The sequence below is a fragment of the Octopus sinensis genome, linkage group LG24 (genome assembly GCF_006345805.1).
Source record: "Octopus sinensis linkage group LG24, ASM634580v1, whole genome shotgun sequence".
In the NCBI taxonomy this organism is placed as follows: domain Eukaryota; kingdom Metazoa; phylum Mollusca; class Cephalopoda; order Octopoda; family Octopodidae; genus Octopus; species Octopus sinensis.
In genome coordinates this window covers 14,178,097-14,200,926 of record NC_043020.1, presented here as the reverse complement: position 1 = coordinate 14,200,926, position 22,830 = coordinate 14,178,097, and the positions used below count along the sequence as shown (strand labels likewise).

General features: G+C 39.1%; 1 long non-coding RNA gene across 1 annotated transcript; it reads left to right on the top strand.

Annotated features, from left to right (window-relative positions):
* Positions 1 to 2,860: 2,860 nt before the first annotated feature.
* On the top strand, positions 2,861 to 22,358 carry LOC118767771. Its single transcript, XR_005003686.1, has 4 exons — positions 2,861 to 2,870; positions 13,988 to 13,991; positions 18,651 to 18,661; positions 22,258 to 22,358. It is a non-coding gene; the product is annotated as an uncharacterized LOC118767771 (long non-coding RNA).
* Positions 22,359 to 22,830: the final 472 nt, after the last annotated feature.

Here is a 22,830-nt window from a genome sequence, read left to right as displayed (position 1 = left end):
TCCCGGCGACGCATTGTGTCCTTGAGCAAGACACTTTATTTCACGTTGCTCCAGTCCACTTAGCTGGCAAAAATGAGTTGTACTTGTATTTCAAAGGGTCAGCCTTGTCACTCTCTGTGTCACGCTGATTATCCCCGAGAACTACGTTAAGGGTACACGTGTCTGTGGAATGCTCAGCCATTTGCACGTTAATTTCACGAGCAAGCTGTTCCGTTGATCGTATCAGCTGGGACCCTCGTCGTCGTAACCGGCGGAGTCTTTTTTTTTTTAATGTATTCTCATTCATTAAGTTGCTCGTCTAGGCATTCTTATATACACTTAAATGATAAACTTCTGGAAAGTTTTACACATTTTTACAGTTCCAGTGATGAATTGGATCTGTAGTCTTTGAATCAGCTTTCTCGTTTCTAGTTTTGAGAAGCCTAATTCCTCAAGACTGGTATTTAAGCAGTGTGTTACATATCCCAGGGCCCCAATAATTACAGGTATAAACCTGAACTTGTAATCTGGATAGAGTAACTGCAGATTTCTCAATAGTTCAGCATAGGTGTTCTCTTTTAACTGATCTTCCACTTTATGTTAAACATCTGCTGGGCAGCTAATTTCCACAACTGTGCACAGTTTCTCTTCTCTTTGTATGTATGTATGTATGAATATATGTATGTATGTATGTATGTATGTATGTATGTATGTATGTATGTATGTATGTGTGTATGTATGCATATGTCAGGTCACTTTCGAGTGCTACTAGTAACATGTAACCCAGTACAACCTGTTGCATGGTCGGGTCGTCAGCGACTAAACCGGCAACCCCACCAAGCTTGCTTAGTGAGGAAGGTGTTTATTGGACACCCTGCAGGATGAAAAACAAAACCCGTCAAAGGGTGGAGGAATTCCTGAGAGTCAACAGCCATCCAATAAATGTCTTAAGGCTGTATCATGCGCAGGGACATAGAAATAATCGGACTGAATACCCGATCGCGCGGTTAAACCATTGGGAGTGAAGGATTCCTAGCCTTTGTTAGGGCATCCTTCTAGGAGACGGTAACTCAGGTAACTGGGATAACTCCGACATAAAACCTGTGGCTCAGTGGTTACCAATGATGTTGACTTGTTCTTCTTTTCAGATTATGGCTGCTGTTGCTTAGTGAGTGGGATTGACTCTGCACAGATTTTCCTCACTTTAAAAAAATCTTCTTGCACAGGCATTGCACGATAACAACATTGATTAAGCTTCGTGCAATGGCCATACTTGATAACGAGGGAGCAGCCACCATGTATGTATGCATGTTACGCAACCATGCATTACGCAACCATGCATTCATATGTACCTATTGCTGATGCTGCTTACAGCAACCTTGACAATGATGGTGATCATGATGATGAGGACAATTTCATTAATTTATGTGTTTTTTTTCTTTTGCATTGAATTCTGATTTTGCTGGTTCTGTTATGAAGGACATGACCTAAATATGAGTGCAGTTATCACTTTAGAAAGACATATGATAGCTAAGCTTCCTCCTTGGGTCCTCAACACTCAACTAACACCCTTTTACTTCATGGCTTGCTGTGAAACTAGTTTCAGAATCTGACCTAAATATTATCCTTATTTTTATAGTAAAGTGAAATCTGCTTGATGTTGTTTGTAGTCACTATATATGATTCTTTGGACTGAAACCTATGTATGTGTATGTGTGTGCATATGTGTGTATGTATATGTATCTGTGTGTATATGTGCATATGGACTATGTATGTGTATGTGTGTGCATATGTGTGTATGTATATGTATCTGCGTGTATATGTGCATATGGACTATGTATGTGTATGTGTGTATGTATATGTATCTGTGTGTATATGTGCATATGGACTATGTATGTGTATGTGTGTGCATATGTGTGTATGTATATGTATCTGTGTGTATATGTGCATATGGACTATGTATGTGTATGTGTGTGCATATGTGTGTATGTATATGTATCTGTGTGTATATGTGCATATGGACTATGTATGTGTATGTGTGTGCATATGTGTGTACGTATATGTATCTGCATGTATATGTGCATATGGACTATGTATGTGTATGTGTGTGCATATGTGTGTATGTATATGTATCTGCGTGTATATGTGCATATGGACTATGTATGTGTATGTGTGTGCATATGTGTGTATGTATATGTATCTGCGTGTATATGTGCATATGGACTATGTATGTGTATGTGTGTGCATATGTGTGTATGTATATGTATCTGCGTGTATATGTGCATATGGACTATGTATGTGTATGTGTGTGCATATGTGTGTATGTATATGTATCTGTGTGTATATGTGCATATGGATATACATGTATGTATTTGTGTATGCATGTATATGTGTACTTATGTGTGATTGTGTATGCATGTGTGTGTATATATATGTGTGTGTGTCTATGTGTATGTACATATGTCTATTTTTATATGTTTATGTGTCTATGTGTATATGTGTATGCATTTATGTACTCATGTATGTATGCGTATGTATACATCTGTATACATGCATATGTATAAGCATGTACATATTTGTGTGTGTATGTATGTATATGTGTATGTAAGTGTTTATGTGTATGTAGATGTGCTTATGTTTATGCGTGTACGTATTCATGTATGTATGTGTGTGTATGTGTATGTATGTGTGTACATGTGCATATTATTTGACGGATATTTGTCCTCATCTTGTTTGGTGTTAACACAATGTTTCAGCTGATATACCCTCATCATCATCGTCATTATTATTATTATTATTATTATTGTTATTATTATTCAGGTCACTGCCTGGAATCGAACTCGAAATCTTGGGGTTAGTAGCCTGCACTCTTAACTACTATGCCATATGAAGTGAATTTTAGGGCTTATAAATCTAATATTTTCCTATCCTTCCTTAATACTGGTTCCTATATGCTATTCATATCTGCACTCGGTCTGCTTAGGAGGTTATTGCGTCCTAGCATATGTGCTGCTTCTTTTAGTTTTTATATTTTCCAGTGGTGTTTTCTGTCTATTATTTTAACTTCATCCCACAGGGGGAGGTGGTCTCCATTTTCCCATACATGATCAGCTATACCCGATTTATCAATATCTCCTCATGTCACAGCTTTGCGATGTTCCTCTACCCTTATTTTGAGGGGGCGGCATGCTTTGCCTTTGTATAACCTACAGTAGCTTCATGGGATGGAGTACATGCAGTTTTTGGTCATATTCTCTTCTATTGGTGGTTTTTACCTGAAGGAGCTATTTGCAAAGTGTTGTATTACTCTTGAATACTGTCCTGATGTTATATGGGCCACATATCTTTTGTATCTTTTTGGAGAGGCCTTTCACATAGGGTAGACAGACTGTAGACAGTTTATCAGTTTCATCCTTTCTTTTCTTCATAATTGGAATAGATAGTATGTTTTTGGAGTAGTTGTTGCTTAATAGATTGTTACTGAGCTTGATCATTTCTTTGTGGTGAGTACCACAACCGCTACTTATATTCTTTGCTCGATGTTTTAGGCACTGAGCAATCCCTCTCTTTACACTGTATGGAAGGTGGAAATTGAAGTCAAGGTATCGTCCAGTGAAGGTCGGCTTGCTGTATACGGATGTCCTGAATCCATACTTGGTGTGTGTTATTAATACGTCCAGGAATGCTGGCTGATTGTCTTTTTCCTTTTCCATTGTGAACTGTATGGATGGCTTTTTTGAGTTCACATGATCTAACAGCACTTGGACATCTTCCTGGTGAGGCCAGAGTATAAAGGTGTCATCAACATATCACAGCCATGGGGTTGGTTTTAGTGGTGTTGATCCTAAAGCCAAATTCTGAAAGTGTTCCATGTATATATTGGCGATTATCGGTGATAATGGCGAACCCTCTTCTTGTCAATATATATCAGTGTCCATACTGAAATAGGTAGTTTCTACACAGAAGGTCAACATTTCCATCAACTCTCTTACTGGTATACTAGTGTGTTCTTCTAAATGGGTGTCTATCACTAGTTTTTCTTGAATCCCCTGTAGTGCCATTATCTGTGAGTTTCTTCAGCGTCATTCTTGCAACATGTGGCTTTGCATTATAATGGAGCAGAATTGGACCATGCCAATTCACCAACGCAGGTTTCATTTTTTGCAAGTGAGCATGCATTTCAGCAAGTTCATTGCAGTAAACCTCTGCTGTAATGCTCTGATTGGCTTCCAGAAAACTGTAATGAACAACACCAATTGCAGACCACCAGACAGTCACCATAATCTTTTGTTGATGCAACTTTGGCTTTGGGAAATGTTTGAGGGACTTGTCACGATCAAGCCATTGACCTGATTGTTTACGGTTATCATAAAGCATCCACTTTTCGTCATAAGTGACTATTCGGTCATGAAAAGGATTATTGGTGTTTCACAGAAAGAGCAGCAAACACACTTCAAAACGCCAAACTTCTTGATTTTCATTGATCCCATGCGGTACCCATTTACTGAGCTTTTTTACCTTACCAATCTTCTGCAGATTGCGTGAGGCTGTTGCAATACCAACACCAAGTGCCTGAGACATTTCTCTGACACTTTGACATGGGTTTTGTCCAACAATTGCTTTCAATTGTTCTCTGTCAAGATTGCATGACCATCCTCTACCTTCTTCATCTTCAAGGCTTTCATCACCACTATGGAATTTCTGAAACCACCTTTGTACTGTGCAATCAATTGTGGACCCCTCTCCCCATACTCTGTTGATATTGGCAGGAGTTTGGGAGGCATTGTGCCCAAGCTTGAACTCATGCAAGAAAAATAAGCGAAGGTCCTTTCTTGTCATGTTCATAATTAAGGTCTCCTATGCTTCACGAATGTTTTCTGTCTGAAATAAGTAGAAAATTATTAAAGAGCATACATCAATTATTAAGTATGTCAAAATTCACCTAAAATATAATTAAAATACTCTGATAAAATTGCGTTTCAAAACACAACACTAAGAGCAGCCATTATTTTTGGAACAACCTAATATTTATGTGTGTCTATGTGTATGTGTGTATGTATATGTGTGCATATACTCTTTACTCTCTTTTACTCTTTTACTTGTTTCAGTCATTTGAATGCGGCCATGCTGGAGCACCGCCTTTAGTCGAGCAAATCGACCCCGGGACTTATTCCTTGTAAGCCCAGTACTTATTCTATCGGTCTCTTTTGCCGAACCACTAAGTGACGGGGACGTAAACACACCAGCATCGGTTGTCAAGCAATGTTAGGGAGACAAACACAGACACAAAAACACATACACACATACATATATATATATATACATATATACGACAGGCTTCTTTCAGTTTCCGTCTACCAGATCCACTCACAAGGCATTGGTCGGCCCGGGGCTATAGCAGAAGACACTTGCCCAAGATGCCACGCAGTGGGACTGAACCCGGAACCATGTGGTAGGTTAGCAAGCTACTTACCACACAGCCACTCCAGCCGCCTATGTGTATGCATGTATGTATTCATGTATATATATATATATATATATATATATATTATATATATATATATAATATATATATATATATATTATATATATATATTATATATGTATATATGTATGTGTATGTGTATGTATATGTGTGTATATGTGCATATGGATATGTGTGTATGTATTCATGTATGTACGCATGTGTATGTGTATGTATGTATGTATATGTACATATGTGTATGCATATATGTAGTTGTGTATGTATGTGTATATATTTGCATATGTGCATGAGTATGCATGTATGCATTTGTGTATGTATGTATGTATATGTGTGTGTATGTTTGTATGTATGTATGTATATGTATGTCTATGTGTGTTTGTATGTGTATATGTGAATGCGTGTATGTATTAGTGTATGTATATGTGTGTGCATGCTTGTATGTATGTAAGTATATATATATGTGTGTGTATGTGTGCGTGCACATGTATATGTGTGTATGTGTACATATGTATGTAAATGTGTGTATGCTTATATGTATACGTGCAATGTTATTACCTGTTCAAATATGTGTGCAGCATGTTCAGACTTGTAAATAAGCCATTGTTTTGTCATGGAGAAAATTTCTCGCTATAGACAAATGATATAAATACACCTAAATTTGCTCGCAGCGCCACCTATCCACACAGTGAGATGCAACCATTTCAGAGAAATTATTTCCCCTTCAGTCACAGCGCCATCAAATGGTGGTGCTGTGAGCTAATAAAAGGGACAATCTCTCTTACATTATTCCAGTCAACACACGTCGGCTGGTAGAGCTAATCAACAGTTCATCATAATTAAGTTACGGGGTGGAACCGCTGAGCAGTGATGTGTATAAATGCAATGTTATAACAAGTTCACGGCACATTTAGACTTGCAAACAAGCCATTCACTGTGTTTTATCATGGAGAAAATTTCTCACAAATGGTGTAACTTCAGCTAAATTAGCTCACAGTGCCACCTCTGTAAACTGTGAAATGCAACCATTTCAGGGACTTTATTTCCCCTTCAGTCACAGACCACCAAATGGTGGTGCTGTGAGCTAATAAAAGAGACTGTGTCTCTCTTGTATTATTCCAGTCAACAGGCGCAGGAGTGGCTGTGTGGTAAGTAGCTTGCTAACCAACCACATGGTTCCGGGTTCAGTCCCACTGCGTGACATCTTGGGCAAGTGTCTTCTGCTATAGCCCCGGGCCGACCAATGCCTGTGAGTGGATTTGGTAGATGGAAACTGAAAGAAGCCTGTCGTATATATGTATATATATATATAATATATATATATATATATATATATGTATGTATGTATGTCTTTGTCCCCCTAGCATTGCTTGACAACCGATGCTGGTGTGTATACGTCCCCGTCACTTAGCGGTTCGGTAAAAGAGACCGATAGAATAAGTACTGGGCTTACAAAGAATAAGTCCCGGGGTCGATTTGCTCGATTAAAGGCGGTGCTCCAGCATGGCCGCAGTCAAATGATTGAAACAAGTAAAAGAGTAAAAGAGTATATGTATGTCTGTGTTTGTCCCCCTAGCATTGCTTGACAACCGATGCTGGTGTGTTTACGTCCCCGTCACTTAGCGGTTCGGCAAAAGAGACCGATAGAATAAGTGCTGGGCTTACAAAGGATAAGTCCCGGGAGCGATTTGCTCGATTAAAGGCGGTGCTCCAGCATGGCCGCAGTCAAAATGACTGAAACAAGTAAAAGAGAAAAGAGAAAGAGAAAAACGTCAGCTTGTAGAGCTAATTATTGGTTCATCATAATTAAATTACAGAGTGGGAAGGCTAAGCAGCGATGTGTATAAATCCAAGGTATTATGCGTTTGAACATGTGAGCGACGAATTAAGACTTGAATAAGAAGCCGTTTACTGTGTTTTGTCATGGAGAAAATTTCAGGATGGGCGGTGCTTGGAGCTTATTTAGATGTATTTACGCCATTTTATTCTTTATTTTTTTTTTATTCTTTTACTTGTTTTAGTCACTTAATTGCGGCCATGTGGAAGCACCGCCCTTAGTTGAACAAATCAATGCCAGGACTTATTCTTTGTAAGCCCAGTACTTAATCTATTGGTCTCTTTTGCCGAACCGCTAAGTTACGGGGATGTAAACACACCAACATTGGCTGTCAAGCGATGGTGGGTGGGGGGACAAATACCGACACACAAATATATTCACACACACACACACACACACACACACATACACATATACACGCACATATACACATATATACAACGAGCCTTTTTCCATTTCTGTCAACCAAATCCATTCACAAGGCTTTGGTTGGCCCGAGGCTATAGTAGAAGACACTTGCCCAAGGTGCTATGCAGTGGGACTGAACTCAGAACCTTGTGGTTGGAAAGCAAGCTTCTTACTACACAGCCACTCCAGCATCCATTTGCCTACGACGAGAAATTTTCTCCATGACAAAACACAATGAATGGCCTGTTTACAAGTCTGAACATGTCACTGGCATATTCAAACTGAAAACAACTTTGTGTATGTGTATATGTGGGTATGTGGGTATATATGAATGGATGTATAAATGTGTGTGTATATGTATGTATGTATGTGTGTATGCATGTATGTGAGTGTGTGCACATGCATGTGTTTATGTGTGTATGTGTGTACCTATATGTTTTTTTTTTTTGTATTTATTTTTAAGTCTTTTCTTTGGCAGAATACCAGACGGTCAATAAAACAATGGCAAGACGAGTCTTTTGTCATTTCCGTTTTCATCCCTTTCATCTTCGATCTCATTGATTGTTTACAGTGTAAGTATTGTCACATAACCAGTGCTGGTAATGATTTCTATAGGGAATTTGTAGGGATGACCTTAACACGTGTCAAGACAATGTGATTATCATTACAATTACTACTATGTACACACACACACTTATATAAATGTGTGTGTGTATGTTTGTGTACACATGTACATATATACATATATCATCATCGTTTAATCATCATCATTTAACCCTTTAGTGTTCGCATTATTCTGCCAAAATTAATGCTTCTTCATCCTCATTGTTTTGAACTAATCATGCATTATCCTGTAGCTATGAGATTTTGATGAGGCAGCTGTTAATTTCTAGAACGATATTGTAGGGTTGGTGTGAGAGACCAGATCTGGTCAGTTTGAACATAAAACAGGCAGAATACTTTTGGCCGGATATGGCCGGTTTAAATGCTAAAGGGTTAATGTCCGTTTTCCGCGCTTTCACAGGTTGGACGGTTCGACTGGGGTCTGGGAAGCCTGGAGGCTGCACCAGGCTCCAGTCTGATCTGGCAGTGTTTCTACAGCTGGATGTCCTTCCTAACGCCAACCACTCCGTGAGTGTAGTGGGTGCTTTTTACGTGCCAGGGGAGTCTGGCAGTGGCCACGATCGGTTGGTGCTTTTTACGTGCCACCGGCACGGAAGCCAGTCAAGGCGGCGCTGGCATCGGCCATATAATAATAATAATAATAATAAATAAATGCACCCCTTTAAAGCCTAGTCAGGCTCATGGGCCTGGTTTCCTGGTTTCAATGGCGTATGTGTTCCCCAGCTGGATGGGACGCCAGTTCATCACAGCATCACGCATTTTTGCCAGCTGAGTGGACTGGAGCAATGTGAAATGAAGTATTTTGCTCAAGAACACAATGTCCAGGAAACGAAACCACGATCTTACGATCATGATGTTGACACCCTAACCATTAAGCCACGTGCCTCCACATATATATATATATATATATATATATATATATATATATATGTGGTGTGTGTGTGTGTGTGTATATATATATATATGTATATATATATAACAAAAGAGGAAGGTGTTTCCACAGGAAAAAACATAGGCAAATTTGTTGTTGAAAATGCACCTAAATTTGGGAAACTTGTAATTGTTTAAGATACATTTATTTACATATATCCGAAACTAGTTTCAACAATATTTTTTATTTATCAATGGTAAAAGTTTAAAATTATGAATTAGGAAAACATCTTTAAAAGTTTCAACGTTGACAAATTAAAATGTTTCAATGTTGACATATTAAAATGTTCATAAGAGACAAATTTAAAATTATGAATTAGAAAAACATGTTCAAAAATTTCGATGTTGACAAGTTTAAATGTTCATAACAGTCAATAATATTAAAACTGTGCATCAATCTTTTTTTAATGTACAAACCTCGTTAATGTTAGTAGTGATCGACAAGAAATGAATATCATCAAAGTTTCAGTCATACTGAGTTAAAAGGGAAATAAAAAGGAAGGAATTTGGTTTACAGTTTCTCTGATCTTCTTCCCGTAGACACTTTCGCTTGTAGCAGTATGTTTTGGAATTAGTTATATTTATAATTTATTCCACAAGCAGATCTGATTTTTGATTCGTTAAAGTACTGGTGATGTCTTGTTTTCCCAGTGGTCAAGTTTGTTGTTCTGCCTGGTTGGCTTCCCTGTGGGGAAAGGTCATCAGTCATTCTGGTTGGTTGATTCTCTTAAAGGGCCATTTTGTTGTATTTGCTAAAGTTCAGTTTTGATTGGTCTAGAGTTAGGTGACATCAGAACTGGTGTTTGTAAAATTTCATTGGACTAGAAGTAGGTGACATCAACAACTGGTGTTTGTATGGTGATTTGGAGTTGTGGTTTCGAAACCCGGGTGGAAGACTGTTACTAAAGTTTTTAAAATTGTTCTCTTGCTTGTGTGGCATGGTGCAAAGTCCTGTTACCAGACAAGGGTCTTCCAGAAGTAGGACGAGCTATAGAGGAGACATGTATAAGCATGTCTTGTCTTTAGGAAGGAAATGGACAGAAAGATAGATTCCCTTTCGTCATGTGTCAGCGACGAGAGAGTCAAGGAGGAAGAGTGAAAAAGAGGGAACAGTGAAGGGGAGTGGAGAAGAATAGGGAAGGCTGGGAGAGAAAACCAGAAAGGATGAAGAACAAGAGAGGGAGAGAGGTAGACAGAGAAGAGATTGGAAAAGGATGCGTGGCATTTGATCATATAATAATATAAATAATATATAAATATATGCATATAAACATACATATATGTACATACCTACATATATATATATATAGACATGCATATATGGATACAGGACATCAAAAAACATTGAGCACAATAAGGAACGAAAACAAAAAAACAAAAACATAGAAAATGAACAATGATAAAAACAAAGAAACGAGACATGCAACATAAAGAATATTCCCCTTCATCATATATTGTCTTTTCTCTTTTACTTGTTTCAGTCATTTGACTGTGGCCATGCTGGAGCACTGCTTTTAGTCGAGCAAATCGACCCCAGGACTGGTTCTTTGTAAACCTAGTACTTATTCTATCGGTCTCTTTTGCCGAACCGCTAAGTTACAGAGACGTAAACACACCAGCATCGGTTGTCAAGCGATGTTGGGGGGACAAACAGACACACAAATACACACACGCATATATATATATATATATATATATATATATATATATATATATATATAATATATATATATATATACACACATATATACGACAGGCTTCTTTCAGTTTCCGTCTACCAAATCCACTCACAAGACTTTGGTCGGCCCGAGGCTATAGTAGAAGACACTTGCCCAAGGTCCCACGCAGTGGGACTGAACCCGGAACCATGTGGTTGGTAAGCGACCTGCTTACCACACAGCCACATATATAATCATCATCATCATCATCGTAATTGTTGTTTAATGTCCACTTTCCATGCTGGTATGGGTTAGATAGTTTGACTGAGAATTGGCAGGCCAGGAGGCTACACCAAAATCCAATCTGATTTAGCAAAGTTTCTACAGATGGATGCCCTTCCTAACACCAACCACTCCAAGAGTGTAGTGGGTACTTTTACATGTCACTGGCACAGGAGCCGGTCAGGTGGTGCTGGCATTGGCCATGCTGGAATAGTGCTTTTTACGAGCCACCAGCATGGGTACCAGTCAGATGGCACTGGCATTGGCCATGCTCGAATGGTGCTTTTTTATGGCCACCAGCATGGGTACCAGTCAGATGGCACTGGCACTGGCCATGCTCGAATGGTGCTTTTTATGGGCACCAGCATGGGTACAGTCAGATGGCACTGGCACTGGCCATGCTCGAATGGTTGCTTTTTATGGGCCACCAGCATGGGTACCAGTCAGATGGCACTGGCACTGGCCATGCTCGAATGGTGCTTTTTATGGGCCACCAGCATGGGTACCAGTCAGATGGCACTGGCACTGGCCATGCTCGAATGGTGCTTTTTATGGGCCACCAGCATGGGTACCAGTCAGATGGCACTGGCATTGGCCATGCTCGAATGGTGCTTTTTATGTGCCACCAGCATGGGTACCAGTCAGATGGCACTGGCACTGGCCATGCTCGAATGGTGCTTTTTATGCGCCACCAGCATGGGTACCAGTCAGATGGCACTGGCATTGGCCATGCTCGAATGGTGCTTTTTATGTGCCACCAACATAGGTGCCAGTCAGGTGACACTGGCATCGACTACAGTTTAATTATGCATTTTACATGTGACCGGCATGGCTTGCCTGTCAGGTGGCACTGGCATCAGCCACACTCAAAGTGTTCTCTTTGCATGACCCTCGGGTGGCACTGGCATTGGCCATGCTCAGATGGTGCCTCTTTAATTCCACTGGCACAGGTACCTATCAGGTGGTACTAACATCGGCCACACTCGAATGCTGTTTTTTACATGCCACTAGCACAAGTGCTAGTCAGACAGCAATGGCATTGGCCATGAGTACGATTTCACTCAGTTCAACAGGTTTTCACCAAAAAGAAGAATTATAATTGCCACTAAATGTTATTAGAGTGTGTTAACTATTGCATTAGAGCATTTTAGCTCATATTTCTAGCAATGTAGGTGTTTCTTAATACTCTATTCACATTTAGTGACAATTATAATTCTCCGTAGCATTTTGGCAAAAGAGACTGATAGAGTAAGTAATAAGCTTACGAAGAATAAGTCCTGGGGTCGATTTGTTTGACTAAAGGTGGTGCTCCAGTATGGCTGCAATCAAATGACTGAAACAAGTAAAAGAATAAAAGAACAAAAGTGAAGTGTTTTTGCTGTGGGAACACAGGACACATTAAATCACACTGCAGAACTAAGATGACAAAAAATTGGACCAAATGAAAAAAAATATATAGTTTGTCATCAGAGAAAAAAATTTATACAATGAACAGAAAATTCATCAAGGTGAGAATCAAAACCACTAGTGTCAAAATGCAATTAGACACAGGTACTCACTTATTTTTCCAAATACTTTTTAATATCTCTCTTTCTCTCTTTTACTTGTTTCAGTCATTTGACTGCGGCCATGCTGGAGCACCGCCTTTAGTCGAGCAAATCAACCCCGGGACTTATTCTTTGTAAGCCCAGTACTTATTCTATCGGTCTCTTTTTGCCAAACCGCTAAGCGACGTAAACACACCAGCATCGGTTGTCAAGCAATGCTAGGGGGACAAACACAGACACACACATACATATATATATATATATATATATATATACATATACGACAGGCTTCTTTCAGTTTCCATCTACCAAATCCACTCACAAGGCATTGGTCGGCCTGGGGCTATAGCAGAAGACACTTGCCCAAGATGCCACGCAGTAGGATTGAACCCGGAACCATGTGGTTGGTTAGCAAGCTACTTACCACACAGCTACTCCTGCGCCTATATGTTTGAAGTGTTGTTTGAAGTGTTGCTCCACTGACTCACTCTTTATCAAAATATCATCAAGATAAGCAATAGCAAAGTCGCAGTCATTTAACATTGCACCATCCGATCGTGGCCGTTTGCCAGAATCGTCTGGCATCTGTGCCGGTGGCACGTAAAAAGCACCCACTACACTCATGGAGTGGTTGGCGTTAGGAAGGGCATCCAGCCGTAGAAACATTGCCAGATCAAACTGGGTCTGGTGCAGCCTTCTGGCTTCCCAGACCCCAGTTGAACCGTCCAACCCATGCTAGCATGGAAAGCGGACACTAAACGATGATGATGATGATGATGATGATGATCCATCATTTTATTCACATCACTATCATAAATGAAGAAACAAGGCAACAAATCAATAAGCTGAAATTATTTAAATCAAATAAAGTAGCATATGGTGTTACAGGAAAGAAATTATATTTCAGCGACGAATGTATTTGCAATGCTGAAATTAATTTAAATTAAATAAAGTAGCATATGGTGTTTTTTGCAGGAAAAAGGTTATATTTCATCGGCGAATGTATTTGCAATGTAACTTTTCAAGGTGCTATTTAACCCTTTCGTTACTGTATTTATTTTGAGATGCTCTGGTGTTTCATTCAATTAATTTTAAATATAACAAAGAATTTAGTAAAATAACTTAGTTATCATTAAGCTAGTGTTAGGAAGATAAACTGTGACTAAGGTTTGGTGCAAGATTTTAATTCGAAACTCATGAAAACAAGACATTTGTACTACAGAGCCAGAGCCAGTTTCAGCTGGGTTGGTAACGAAAGGGTTAAAATGTGGGATACCCCCATTAGTGTGCTCTTTGAAAATGTAGTTGGTGCAGTCGAAATTTGAATGAAGTCAAACAACTGAGACTAAAAAATTTTTTAATTGTTTCCAAATGATTTTTTGGAAGGATTAGGCTGTTGTACTACAACAAAATTGAGGATCACGATAAAAGAAAAGGCAACACCCATTTTTAGGCCCAAATGGAATGTGCCGTTTGTGGCATTAGACCACGTGAATAAAGAGCAGGAAAGACTAGAGAGTCTTGATATAATTGAAAAAGTTGACTATTCAGACTGGGCAGTCCTGACGGGTTATGTAAAGAAAATAATAATAAACTAAGAGTGTGTGCGGACTTTTCAACTGGATTAAATGACTGTTTAGTCAAACACAATTATCCATTACCAAACCCAGAAGAAGTGTTCTCAAAACTAAATGGAGGAAAAAGTTTCTTGAAGTTAGACCTCTCGGGGGCCTATCTACAGAAACAAGTAGAAGAAGATTGCGCACACCTTTTAAGAATCAACACACACTGTGGATTGTATAAATTCAAGCAGCTTCCTTTTGGAGTAAAAATGGCACCCCCGCCATATTCCAACAAGTGATGGATGCAATGTTAAATGACTGCAACTTTGCTGTTGGTTATCTTGATGATATTTTGTTAAAGAGTGAGTCAGTGGAGCAAGACTTCAAACATATTAAAAAAGTATTTGGAAAAATAAGTGAGTACAGGTTTAGACTAACAGGAAAAGTGCGAATATTTGATGATAAAAATCAAATATTTAGGTTAAGTGATTGACAAAAGAGGATGAAGCCCAGACCCATCAAGGGCGATGGCAATACGGAATATGTTTCCCCCAATGAACATCAAATTTTTAGGTTTGGTAAACTACTATCAAGTATATATATTTCTTTATTGCCCACAAGGGGCTAAACATAGAGGGGACAAACAAAGACAGACAAAGGGATTAAGTCGGTTACATTGACCCCAGTGCATAACTGGTACTTTATTTGGTAAACTACTATCAAGTATATATATTTCTTTATTGCCCACAAGGGGCTAAACATAGAGGGGACAAACAAAAACAGACAAAGGGATTAAGTCGGTTACACCGACCCCAGTGCATAACTGGTTCTTTATTTATCGACCCTGAAAGGATGAAAGGCAAAGTCAACCTTTGCAGAATTTGAACTCAGAATGTAACGGCAGACGAAATACCGCTCAGCATTTCGCCCAGCGCGCTAACAGTTCTGCCAGCTCACCGCCTATCAAGTATATTTCCTGAACATACACAACACAAGGGCTTCACTAAATGAGCTGTTAAAAAAAGGATGCCAAATGGTTTTGGTCAGAAAAATGCCAGAAGGCATTTGAGGAATTAAAAAGCATGATCATTTGTCCGTTGCCAGCCTCGCCTGGCCCACGTGCCATTGGCATGTAAAAGCACCATCCGCTCATGTCCGTTGCCAGCCTCGCCTGGCCCCTGTGCCGGTGGCACGTAAAAACACCATCCGTTCGTGGCCGTTTGCCAGCTCTGTCTGGCACCTGTGCAGGTGGCACGTTAAAAGCACCCACTACACTCACGGAGTGGTTGGCGTTAGGAAGGGCATCCAGCCGTAGAAACACTGCCAAATCTGACTGGGCCTGATGAAGCCATCTGGCTTCACAGACCCCAGTTGAACCGTCCAACCCATGCTAGCATGGAGAACGGACGTTAAACGATGATGATGATGATGATGATGATGATGTTAACTTACACACTTCGATCTGATGTTGGAAACAACACTGGCAACAGATGCTGGTTAAAAAAGGATGCCAAATGAAGAGTTGTTGTATGAGTTCTCAATTGGAGTCAGTGACAGTTACATGATATATAGATGTTCGAGTTACTGTCAAGGTAGACCTTTCAAAGTCATTGTCTTGCGGAGCTATCAGCGATAGCATGATAGACGTGTCAAAGATAATAAGACGTGGAATACCACCACAACATAATAGCGGTGACAAGAATATTACAGAGCCAACAATAACATACAAGTGGACGAGGATCCATATTATAATAATATCAATAAAAGTTATTGCTGATGTTGAAAAACAATTCAACAGTTGATGATTTTTTCCAGTCTTCGAAAGATTCATATTGACTAATCTGTGCCAAAGAATTTTTGAAATCTTTCCAAATCACGTATTATCGATGAAAGATCAATGAAATCATTACAAATCAATGTATTATCATTAAAGATCGATTAAATTCTTATAAATTGATGTATTATTATTGGTGAAAGTCACCAAAAATCTTCCTTCTGACATTTTGAAGCAATTTCAGATTTTGATGATTTTCAAAACTTTCAAAGTTTTAAATATTGTTTGGAAACACTGAAATTGTTACTAACCAATACATTATCAAAAACTTCAAACATTTTATATTGATAATTCCTTTGTCAAACCATATTGCAATCTTAAAGATCAATATGTTATTGATGAAAAAGCATACAAATCGTCTCTTATAAGATTACCAAAGCAATTCAATATTCTGTGACTCTCAGAATCATTGGCAGCTTCCTGTCAATGAAATTCCAATAAGAAACATTGAAATCACAACAAATCAATTAGTTCTGGATGAAAATCACAATAAAAGTCACTCCTGATGATTTTCAAAATATTATGTCTAAAATAAAGGAAAATTTACATTTATTCTTCTCAATGTCACTCTGCAGTACTTTTAATTTTCCACAGATTTATAGGTAAGTATAATATAGATATAAAGGTAATGATAATATATATATAAAGATAAATATATATACATACATACATACATACATACATACATACATACATACACACACACACATATATATATATATATATATATATATATATATTATATATATATATAAATAATAATAAATATTAGGGAATAAATCCAAATTTACAGGGAAAATCAGATTTAGGATTGAATCCAATTTTATAGTAAAATATTATATAATATTAATTAGAGACAAAACCACTATTTTGCAAATCAAACAAAGAAAGACTTAATCCAATACATAAAAAAATTTTAATATAAATTAAATAAAATTATATAATTATATAATTAAATAAAATTATATATATAAAATAAGAAAATGGAGGAATAGATTCCTTTGAATCATCAACTTACAGATAATACCAATTCATATAATTTATTAACTAATTAAATAGGAATATCCAAATCCAATGTATATTGTTTTATTCTGTTTTATTCTGTTGGATTTGGATGTTCCTATTTAATTAGTTAATAAATTATATGAATTGATATTATATATATATGTGTGTGTGTGTGTGTGTGTGTGTGTGTATATATATATGTATGTATATATATATAGATAGATAGATAAATAAATATAATATGTACATAAAGATAAATATGATATAAATATATATATATATATATATATATATATATATATAGGAGCACTCTGTTGGTTATGATGATGAGGGTCCCACCTGATACGGTCAACAGAACAGCTTGCTTGTGAAATTAACATACAAGTGGCCGAGCACTCCACAGACACGTGTACCCTTAATGTAGTTCTCAGGGAGATTCAGCGTGACAAGGCTGGCTCTTTGAAATACAGGTACTACTCATTTTTGCCAGCTAAGTGGACTGAAGCAATGTGAAATAAAGTGTCTTGCTCAAGGACACAACATGTTGCTAGGAATTGAACTCACGACTTTACAATCATGAGCTGAACGCTCTAAACACTAAGCCACTTGCCTTCACACACACACATACACATTCTTTACTCTTTTACTCTTTTACTTGTTTCAGTCATTTGACTGCGACCATGCTGGAGCACCGCCTTTAGTCGAGCAAATCGACGTTGGGACTTATTCTTTGTAAGCCCAGTACTTATTCTATCGGTCTCTTTTGCCGAACTGCTAAGTAACAGGGATGTAAACACACCAGCATCGGTTGTCAAGCAATGCTAGGGGGACAAACACAGACACACAAACATATACATACACATACATATATATATATGTATATATATATATATATATATATATATATATATATATATATTATATATATATATATATATATACATATATACGACAGGCTTCTTTCAGTTACCGTCTACCAAATCCACTCACAAGGCATTGGTCGGCCCAAGGCTATAGCAGAAGACACTTGCCCAAGATGCCACGCAGTGGGACTGAACCCGAAACCATGTGGTTGGTAAGCAAGCTACTTACCACACAGCCACTCCTGCGCCTATATATACACACACACATATATTTGAAAAAAGTAAAGGAATAACTTCACTGATAGTTCTAATCGGTTTCATTTATTATTCTTTAATTTTTTAATATAAATTTTAGTTCATAGATCTAGTTTGATACAAGGTCAGCAATTTCTGGAGTGTTGATAAGTCGATTACATCAAACCCGGGTTCGATATAATTGACTTATCCCCACCCTAGAAATTACTGACCTTGCTGACCTGGCCAGAGAGAGAGAGAGACACACAGACAGACAGACAGACAGACAGAGACAGGGAGAGAGGTAACAAGAAAGAGGACAGAAAGAGGTGTAAAGGAGATACTTAGGTACCTAACCAGAGGGAAAAGTAAGAGAAGGAGCAAGAGAGAGTGATCAAGAGTGAGAGCAGAAACAGGTGTGCTACTGTAGAGGAGATACATGGTTCCCCAGCCAGAGGGAAGAGCACATAATGACATTATTTAGAAAGACGCACTTCTTTTCTTGAGTGGGGAATGCACCCTTCAGGCCCCCACCTTGGGCTGCCCCTGGTAGGCATGGCTGACTGGTAGGAAGCTTACTTTCCAACCACATGGTTCCGGATTCAGTACCATCTTGAGCAAGTGTTTTTTTACTATACCCTTGGGCCAACCAAGGTCTTGTGAGTGGATTTGGTAGATGGAAACTGAAAGAAATTCAGAAATTCATTGTGTGTGTGTGCATGTGTGTTTGTGTGTGTGTGTGTGTGTGTGTGTGTGTGTGTGTGTGTGTGTGTGTGGCAAAAGAGAGCATAAGTACCAGGCTTATGAAAACTAAAGTACTGGGAGTACTAAGTACTTAGTTTATTATTATTTGTTCAACTAAAAATCCTGCAAAGCAGTGCTCCAGCATGGCCGCAGTCTAATGACTGAAACAAGTAAAAATTAAACTATAAAAGTATGTAATCTGTTTTAGATTTGATGATAGATTTTTAAATGAAGTGTTGTATAAACTCTGAACAAAATTCAGAAATTAATAAGAATTCAACTGTGTTTGGAAATTTAGTAAAATCTCACAGCAGTGCTGTTTAATATGCTAACATTAGAACTTGACCTTTCATTGTGATCAAATCTTTAGTACAAGTTCTCTTGGTAATATATACAATGATGGACTCTCACGTCGATGTATGTGTGTTCAGCTTTTGCTGAACAACCCACACAGATGGTTTGAACAAGGGCACGGTGCACCATGTGCTAGGTGTCGAAGTGATCATAAAGCAAGATGGGACGAAGTGCTTTGCTCAAGAATATAACACACCAACCAGTCTAGGAATCGAAACTACAATCTCACGATCATGAGTGCAACACGCTAACCACTAGGTCATGTTAACCTTTTTCCTTATATTCAGAGATCTTGTAACTTGAAACTTCCTTTTTGAAGTTTTTAAACAAAGTGTTGAACTTTCAAATGTACAAGCCATATTACATTTCTTGATTCATATTTCAATTCAGTCAGTAGTAAAATAAGTAACTAATATGTCTGTTCTTCTCTAGGCACAAATTCCGGAATTTGGGACAGTGCCAGTCGATTAGATCTCTCCCCAGTACGCAACTGGTACTTAGTTTATCTACTGTCTGCCAAAATACTAAGCTTTTCTTTTCCTTTTGATATTTAAACCATTTTTTGTTGGAAATATCAAAGATCTCAGCCATGGAATTAAATGGTCGGCAATATCAAAAATTAGACAACTATGAGAGAAATTAATAAAAAGGAAAATAACAACAACATCAATCATCATCGTTGTCATCACTGTCATCGTCATCGTTGTCATCGTTATCATCATCATTATCATTACCATCATCATTATCATTACCATCATCGTCATTGCTGTCGATGCCATTGTTGTGGCTGTCATCATCATCCTCATTGCTGTTGTCTTCTTCTTCTTCTTCTTCTTCTTCTTCTTCTTCTTCTTCTTCTTCTTCTTCTTCTTCCAATCAGGACTCATGCCATTAGCCACAAAGAATAATCTCTAGTTCGAGCCTACTCTAAGCTACTAAGAACGCACGTGGCCACTCGAAGATCCACCCACTACACGCAATAGACTGGCGGTTGCACAGGCATGAAAGCTATGTTGTTACCCTCATTCCGTAAACGGTGGCTTTTAACGGGTGGAGAGCTGAACCATCCTGGGGTACAGAGGATTCGCAATCTAGACTAGGGTCTGAAAGTTTACCACTCCATAGTGGGTTACACCATGGTTCCTCTGCTTTGTGGCAGAAGTAGGAAGAAAGAGTAAGAGAAAGTTGTGGTGAAAGAGTACGGCAGGGTTCACCATCACCACCACCACCCCCACTGGCGACTTGTGGAGCTTAGGTGTTTTTGCTCAATGAACATTCACAATGCCTGGTTCGAGAATCGAAACTGCGGTCTTATGATCACGAGTCCGCTGCCCTAACCACTGGGCCATTGTGCCTCCACATTGCTGTTGTCGTCGACTTCGTCGTCACTATCATCATCGTAGTCATTGTCATCATCATCAGTGGAGGCGCAATGGCCCAGTGGTTAGGGCTGCGGACTCACGGTCGTAGGATCGCGGTTTCGATTCCCAGACAGGGCGTTGTGAGTGTTTATTGAGCGAAAACACCTGAAGCTCCACGAGGCTCCGGCAGGGGATGGTGGTGACCCCTGCTGTACTCTTTCACCACAACTTTCTCTCACTCTTACTTCCTGTTTCTGTTGTACCTGTATTTCAAAGGGCCGGCCTTGTCACTCTCTGTGTCATGCTGAATATCCCCGAGAACTACGTTAAGGGTGCACGTGTCTGTGGAGTGCTCAGCCACTTACACGTTAATTTCACGAGCAGGCTGTTCCGTTGTTTCGGATCAATCGGAACCCTCGTCGTCGTAACCGACGGAGTGCTTCTTCTTCTTCATCATCATCATCATCATCGTCATCGCAATCATCACCATCACCATCATCATCATCATCATCATTGTCATCATCATCACCCTAAACATTAGTGTTTTAACATCTGCTTTTCCATACTATCATGGGTTGGGTGAATTTTGTTAGGGGCTGATTTTCTACAGCTAGCTGTCCTTCCTGTTGCCAAACCCGCACCTGTCTCCAAGTAAGGGATTATTTTATAACGAAGAGGAGTAAATCACTTCTGCTACAATGTCTACAAGGCCAGACATGTTTTCACAGTGGATTAAAAATGAGTGGCTTTACTTTCATGATTTCATATCTTGTTTTACAACAATCGTGCAGTGTCAAGATTAGGACACACACACACACACACACACACACACATGTATAGGCACAGGAGTGGCCGTGTGGTAAGTAGCTTGTTTACCAACCACATAGTTTCAGATTCAGTCCCACTGCGTGGCACCTTGGGCAAGTGTCTTCTACTATAGCCTCGGGCCGACCAATGCCTAGTGAGTGGATTTGGTAGACGGAAACTGAAAGAAGCCCATCGTATATATTTATATATATATATATATATATATATATATATGCGTGTGTGTGTTTGTGTGTCTGTGTTTGTACCCCTAGCATTGCTTGACAACCGATGCTAGTGTGTTTATGTCCCCGTTACATAGCAGTTCGGCAAAAGAGACCGATAGAATAAGTACTGGGCTTATGAAAGAATAAGTCCCGGGGTCGAGTTGCTCGATTAAAGCCGGTGCTCCAGCATGGCCGCAGTCAAATGACTGAAACAAGTAAAAGAGTAAAAGAGTAAAGAGAGTATACACATGTGCAAATGAAGACACATACAATAGGAATACAAAATAAAGAATTTTGGACGTAGTGCTGCTTATGGCAGACTTGAGAGATTGTATAGTGTTTTGGGGGTGCTGATTGACCTCTTTTGACTATGCCCCATACATCATAGTCCAGTGGATTGATGTCTGAAGAGCTAGGAGGTCATGTGTTTGGGAGAACATGATCATGGAGATTGGCATGCATCCATGCTTGGGTTGTCTTAGTTTTATAAGACAGCACAGAATCTTGTTGCAAGATATGCAGTCTTCCATTGCATACTCTGTCTATCCAGGGTCTCACAACTTTCTCCAATACGTCTGTGTAGACAGCAGCATTAACTCTTAAGCCTCGTAAAAAAAGGGGGAGGAGGCATGACAGTTCCCTTATTGCTGACGACTCCTAGAACCAGCACAGTTGCTGGGAACTAAATATGCATGAAGATTGGAATCTCATTTAGGTCTCTGCATAACCATCTGTCATTCCTTCAATTTACATTTTAGTCCTGCCTGAAGCTTTTCTCATAGGAGAACCGCTAAGTAACGGGGACATAAACACACCAGCATCGGTTGTCAAGCAATGCTAGGGGTACAAACACACACACGCATATATATATACATATATACGACGGGCTTCTTTCAGTTTCCGTCTACCAAATCCACTCACAAGGCTTTGGTCGGCCCGAGGCTATAGTAGAAGACACTTCCCAAGGTGCCACGCAGTGGGACTGAACCCGGAACCATGTAGTTCGCAAGCAAGCTACTTACCACACAGCCAGTCCTGCGCCTCCTGTTTCAACTTATTTACTAAGTTTTTGCATGGATCGAAAGATTCTCTCTT